Raw genomic sequence first — 7,675 nt, forward strand, 5'->3', positions numbered from 1 at the left:
TTCAATGAACAAATGTCCACTCTCACGCCCTATCTCCAATATTCAAGAAAAAATTGGGCCTAAATGACGAGCTCTCCAGGATTCCCGGCAGTCTAACCTTGATAACTAGTCTACCATGTAGAACATTTTGGTTTTCTTACTGAATTGCATAAAGACAACATCCACTGTCCTGCCGTCATCAATCGTCTTCTTCACTTCCTCAAAAAATTCCACCGAGTCAGTGAGACGTGATCTCCAATGTACAAAGCTCTCTTCAGTCCTTGTCTTTCCAAATGCATATGCATCCTTTCCATCAACCCCCCCACCCCCGCCAACAATTTAGTCACCATTGTCAGGGTCACCGATCTATAGTTAGCTGTATTTTCCTTCCTTTCTTAAATAATGACACTATGTTAGCAGCCCTCCAGTCTTTTGACGCCTCACCAGTGTAAATCAATAATACAGATATATCAGCAAAAAACTTGAGCAATCTCTTTCCGAGCTTCCCACAAACTTCTGGGATACAACTGATCAGGTCCGAGGGATTTGTTCACCTTTGTATGTTTTAAAATGTCCAACATCTCCTTGTAATATAGGTACTATTCAAGATATCACTATATATTTCTTCATTCTCTCATTCTTGCAAGCTCCTCTACATTAAATACTGAGAAGAAAAACTTGTTTAGTTACCCTTCCATCTCCTATGGTTACGCACATAGGTAGCCTTACTGACCTGTAAGGTGCCCTATTCTCTCCCTAGTTAATATTTTGCCATTAAAGGACGTGTAGAGTTGCTTCAGTGCCTCGTTAACCCTATTTCTAAAGCCATCTCATGCCCATATTTTTCTGGCTGGAGTTCCCCATTGACTATACACTTACTTCCCTTATACTGCTCTCGGGACTCACTTGATCTCAGCTCTGTTTAACTGACATATGCCTCCTTCCTTACCTTGACCAGAGCATCAATATATCTAGCCATCCAGCACTCCCTGCAGCCACCAGCCTTGCCCATCTCACTAATAGGAACACGATAGCTGTGGACTCTCTGACACCAAATTTTAATCGCCTTGCATTTTCCAACCATCCCTTTACCTGTGAATAGGGTATCCTAATTAACCTTTCACAGGGCTCACCTAACACTTTCAAAATTGGCCTTATTCAAAGTAATAACTTTAATGTTTACATTAGGTCGTTCCTATTCCACAACTAGTTTGAAACTAATATTTATGTGTAACAGATTTGAAAGTTAAATAAACACTTCCTGCCACTCTGGAACAGGTTCGAGAGGCTGAATGGACTACTCCTGTCCCTCTGTAATAGACTGGAGAGGCTGAATGACCTCCTCCTGTCCCTCTGAAATAGACTCAAGAGACTTCATGGCATCCTCCTGTCCCTGTGTAACAGACGAGACATCAAATGACACAGCAACCCATGGATTACGCGCTGCCGGTAAACTGTATCTAATGGCGGTCCAACCATTCTCAGTTACAGAAACACAGAGAACACAATGTACTCCAGGTGCCCTCTCAGTAGCAACTCATACAGCCGCAGTGACACATCCCTTTGTTTTGAATCATTCTGTTGGCAAAATGTGCCAATATTCCAGTTTTCCACCTTTTCAAGTAGCAACAGACTAATATGGGCTGAATGGCTTTCTCTTATCGCTCTGTAAGAGGCCCATTGGAACAGAATTGTTTTGGCCAGTTCCTGAGCAGCAGTCTCAATGCTCTGCCTCAAGGTTATGAAAGGATTTGATAACAGGGCATTAAAACCATGAGTAGCCTCACACTGGTCAATAAGTACCGTACGTTGTGTTCAGGTATCTAGAAACCTGCCCACCCTACTTCTTTTTATGCAGCTGATCTGTTTTTCTTTATAACTGCCTCTTTTCATAAACAGAGTGGAACATATATAGACTGCTGCAGTGTTCTGTTAACATTCTCATATGCAAGGAAAAAAAGATTAAGAAGTTTGAAAGATTTATGGTCCATCCCTCAGCAACCCTCAACTATTCCATCCAAAACCAGTAAATGAAAATTGATGCATGGAACTAGTTAACTGAGTCTGTTTGTTCAGTGACTGTGATTAATGCCACTCTCCGTGGATTCTAATTATCCCAGTGGAGAGTTTCTATCTTTTAATGATAAATGGCCTCCGTACAATGTGTCAACCCATAACATGAGCGGGAGCATCACCGACAGCACTGGCGGGGATCAGCAGATCCAGAGAGTGGGGGAGGAGAGATCAGACTCTTAGGAGAGAACATTAGACGGGAATGTTCCAACAATGGATCAGAATCTGGGAACATTAGTCTGGAATATTCCAACAAGGGATCAGAATCTGAGAACTTTAGACAGGAATATTTCAACAATAGACAGGAGCTTATCATATTATGTTTGGTATCTTTCTGCATTTGATTGGTGGTCATTATCATCGCAGATCTATTACGCTCTTCTCATTTTTCAATACTACTATTATCCCTTCCTGGCTATCGTTGGTGTTCCTGGTGAGTGTCACTGTCCAGATTTTGTTTTCTATAAACCAGTTATGACTGTATTACTGTTATTTCATATAGTCTACACTTCTTGCCAAAATTATTGTTCCTGTGGAATCTCTCAATCCAGATATTCACTTTACAGACCACTGCTAACTGACATCAATGAAGGTGTTCAATTACTGTCTCGCTCTCTGCTCTGGCAGTGTTACTCCGGGTCTCTATGTTGACCTATTCTGTTTCAGGGGAGAACCACAATTCATTATATTATTGCCTTTGCTGTTAAGAGCATGGAGGCCATTGTCTACTGTTCTGGTTACAAGCTCCACTTCCTCTACTGTTTCCATCCCATCCCTGGACAATATCTGCAGCAGAAGCAGACACGTCACAAACTTGGGAGATCCCTTTGACACTGAGCTGATTCTTGACACCATTCCTTGACCGTTTCTAACTTGAAATACTCACCACCAAGAAGGTACGGTATCTATTGTTTGTGTCAATGTTCCAACATATAAGCTTTCCCAAAATATTATTTTCATTGATTGTATTTTAACTAAAGCATTTGTATGGATTATATTTTGCTTAATGTCGAGTGGTTTGACCAGTCACAACATATCTGGAACGCACGCTTCCCATCTATATTCAAAATAAGGAAAGGTTTGGGTCTAAACGGCCTTCTGGAAATATTTTGCGGGGATCTGGTCTGGTCCACAACACTTGTAGTGAGGAGCTTCTGACTGGCTTTTGTAATTGAAAATTTAATGGAGGGGCTGGGGATGGTTTGCTGGAGGATGTTCTGTGAGCTGCTGCAGACATTCAGGGAGACCTGAGGATTTGGCGACCCAACTCTGGATGGAGCATGGGGACTGTCGTTACAGCATCTGGGTCTGTAACATTAACAACAAATGGAGCAGAGGCGACAGAGAGGGGAAGCTCTAAAACCACGCAGTGAGTGTATGGGGGGGAAAGGATCTGCTGTATCCACCCTGGATTTTCCAGGAACAGCTTCCTAAGCTCCACCTGACACAGGAGTTGAATGTGAGTGGCCCTGACTGAATAAGGAGCTGATCATAGAATGGTGTCACCTCCTTCAACATGACCTGCAGCTTCACACCAGGGGGAGGGTGGTGCTGCCAGTGGCTGTTAGGGTCACTGTTTCATTCAGCTTCAATGATCCAGAACTTCCCAGGTAGGACTAGGTGACATATCCATAATTTCCCAGTATCTCAACATCAATGTCACCATTCGGTGATGGAGGATACATGTGGTGCAGGGAGCTGCCGGGTGAATCTAGTATAGTGGGATTCCCGATGGTGTACATTGCATCTGTAGAGTGCCCATGTCAATGGGGAGAGGTAGAGGAACTGAAGGAGTTCTCTCTCTCTATTAATGTTACAGTGTGACCATGCACAGTACAGTTGGGGAATGCCCACTGTCTTGGCAGCAGCCACAGCCTCTTCATTCAGAAGCAATGAGCCATTCCCATCGTCATCGGGTCTCCACATAGAAAGAAATGAATATATATTGGATAAAGGCTGTCCTCTTGATGCACTTTTCAAAACAGCATCCCCACCATCAATCAACCACATCAAAGTATTCCATGTGTACGGAGAGCAATGGGGTCACTTGGAGTGTCTGGGAGCAGACGATCAGGGATGGAGCAAAACCTCCCATTTCTGAACGGCTCTGAGTGAATCCCCAGTACACAGTATCATTAAGTCCTGTAATCCCTCTCCATTTCAGTAACATACTGCCTTCCCTTATTTCTGTAAATGAAATGACAGGTTATATCATGCTAAATTCCACCTGCCAAACTATTAGCTATTGCCTTTACCTCTCTGAATTTATTTGCAGACTCTCCACCTTCTCTTGATAATTTAATCTCTTGCTTAACACAGCGACATCACCAAACTCAGCATCTGTATATCTGTTCCATCCTCATGATCATTAATATAGATTGTAAATAGTTGAGAACTCAGCGCTGGTCACTGTGTGAATCCACTCGTTACGTTCTCGAGAACTGATTGAGACTGATTTATCCTGAGTGCCTGCTTCCTGCTTCCTGTATGATACCCAGTCCTCCTCCATTCCTGTGCAACAAAGAACGGGTTGAATAAGAACAAGGAGCATCTGTGAGGAATCCAACCCCTCAATGAGGCTGATGTCAACACGCCCTCTGTTCCAATTTCCTGCCATCTCTCTATCCTAAAACTTGTTGTAGATTGAGCCACATGAAAAAAATCCGCTCCACATCTACGCATTCAATTACTTTTAGCATTTTACAGACCTCAGTGAGATCTCCTTTCATTCTTATAAACTCGAGAGTATAGGTCTAAACTGCTCAATTTCTCTTCTTAAGACAAATACTTCAAATGTGGAATCAATCTAATGAAGCTCGTCTGAACTGCCTCCAATGGAAATACCTCAATCTGCAGGACACCCAAACTGTACTCCAGTTGCAGCCTCACTAATGCCTTGCTTAGCTCCAGCAACACTCCCTCCCTTTCTACTCTATCCTTTTATAAGTAAACACTGGCCTTATGCTTGCATTTCTCATTTCTTGCAGTACCCGCAAGCAAGTTTTCTGTGATATGCAAGCAGACACCCAGATCCCTCTGCACCTAAGCACTTTGAACTTTCTCTCCATTTAGATAATAATTTGTCTTTCTATTATACTGGCCAACTTGAATAGCCCCATATTTATTCACTTTAATTTTCCTTGCCAAATGTTGGCCCATTCATCCAACCTATCCATATAGTTTTAAATCTCTTGCATCATCATTCCAAAGTAATTTCCTACCAATATTAGTGTCATCTGAAAACGTGGCATCGCATTTTCTATCCCATCAACCGAGTGCAGTACCACCATCGATTGCAAATGTATGAGGCATGAGTCCTGAAATCAATGGCACCCGACAAATTGCATTTGCCAAAAGAAACTGACACATTTATTCCATCTGACTCCATCTTATTTGTTAACCAATCCTTCATCCAAGCTAATAAATTACTCCTAAACCCATGTTGTCTGATCTTACCACTTACTCTTTGGAGAATCGACATATCCGATGCCTTCAGGAAGACCAGATATGTTCCATCTCCAGGATTCCCACGACCCACCTTGTTTGTGACATCTTCAAATAACTCAAGCAAACAATTCAGACACGGTTTAGCCTTCGTAAAACCATGTTGACTCTGATGGATTGTGGTTTAACTTTGCAAATATCCTGAACAATGGACTCTAAGAATTTGCCTTAAATTACAATAGTTTCTTGTTACACTTTAGTCCCTAATGTTTAACACTATTATAAGTTCTTCCCTTTCGAAAGCCTTTACGTTTTCTTTGAATTCCTATTTAATGGGCAAACGTTTTTAAGAGATCTGCTCCAATTGCTGAGTAGAGCCATGTGTGGCTGGATGGACTCATCATCCTGCTGGTGTACACACTCGATGGGCTGACGTCTTTTTGGTGTTCCCATGTTGCCATCTCCAAGGCCAGAATGAGCCCCTCCTCTTGATGTTTTAGAGGATTGGGAGATTATAGAATCTTCCTGTTGCCGTCTAACATTTTGAGGGGTGATGGGTCTTCTCATAATTCTCTATAACAGGTGGAAATACTTAACGGTCTCCTCATGTATCCCGGAAATGGGACTGAGGGAGTGATTGTTCTTCTCTTGTTCCCATACAACAGACACGTGTCTAAATTACCTCTTCCTTTCTCATGAAAGAAGTCTCAGATAGTTTTTATCCTTATCCAATTCCCTTGCAATCGGTTCGGTGGGTCTGAATGGCCTCCTGTTATCCCAGTGTAACAATCTCCAGTCACTGTGTGACCTCTTCCAGTTCCCGTGTTACAGACTTGAGGCGGCTGAATGGACTGATCCTGTTGCTGTTTAACAGGATACTGGTGCAGCATGGCCTACTGTTATAGGCTCGAGGGGCTGATTGGCCTCCTTCTCTAAATGTATATCAGGCTCCGGGGCTGAATAGCCTCGTCCTGTTTTGGTGTAACAGGTTCAAAGGCCTGAATATCCTCCTGTTGTTCCTGTGTAACAGGCTGGAGAACAGAATGGATTCCTCCACTATCTGTGTAATTCACTTCACTCGTTGACTCCTTCTGTCATCTGTGTTCAAATAAGATCATCTTTAATTTTTGTAAACTCCAATGACTACTGTACCAACCCGATCATCCTTTCGTTATAAGCTAGCACCTTCATTGCAGGAATCAGTTGATGGAACCATCTCTGAGCTGCTTCCAATATAACAACACCCTTTCTTCACTGAAGAGGTTAAATCTGTACACACTACTCCAGATGTGATCTCACTAAGAGCCTGTACAGCAGCAGCAACACATTGCCAACCTGCTGTAAGGTTCCCACCCAGGTTAGAGCTGTCTCAGCTCTCTGGGGGAGTACAGAGCATTGTTGGAAGATCAGTGTCCTTCTCTACACTGGAGAAATTAAAGTTTGAGAAGACCATAAATGATGTGGCGAGATGATCTCTGCCATTAATCTCCCCAGAGCCCACATCGCTCAGATTCCACAGAATCTAGTAAGGTGGAGCGCAAAAACAGCAAGGAGGAGCAAACATTGATGGGGGTTATATAGCAAAGTGAAAGCTGCAATACAAATGCTGGACATGTTAAAAAACAGGAAATGAGATATACACATTTGTGGCTACTGCAGTGATAATGTACTGTTTAAGTTATATCTAAACTCTGTTAACCCAATTGAATGCTAATGCTGGGAAAAAATGGATATCAAGACCACGCGTAAGATGGTTTGCATGAACATTATGTTGAGCACTGAGCTCGAGATCAGGTTATTTAGGAATAGGTATTGAGTGATCAGAAGAGCTCATTGAAACTTTTGCTGTAAAGAAGCTTTTGGGAACAGTGACCACAACGTATTGGTTTTCTTTTGTGCTGTTTGAGAACACGACGGTTTCTGTTTTATTTGAAATAACCATTATAAATCTGAGTCATGCAAGCCATGAAGGTGTGAGGAGAAAGTGAGGATGACAGATGCTGGAGATCAGAGTCGAAGAGTGTGGTGCTGGAAAAGCACAGTCAGGCAGCATACTAAGAGCAGATAAATCAATGTTTCGGGCATAAACCCTTCATCAGGAATGAAGCTTATGGGCCAAGGGGGCTGAGAGATAAATGACAAGGGAATGCGGCACCGGGGAGGTAGCTGGGATTGCAAT

The sequence above is a fragment of the Hemiscyllium ocellatum genome, chromosome 33, assembly GCF_020745735.1.
Source record: "Hemiscyllium ocellatum isolate sHemOce1 chromosome 33, sHemOce1.pat.X.cur, whole genome shotgun sequence".
Taxonomy (NCBI): Eukaryota; Metazoa; Chordata; class Chondrichthyes; order Orectolobiformes; family Hemiscylliidae; genus Hemiscyllium; species Hemiscyllium ocellatum.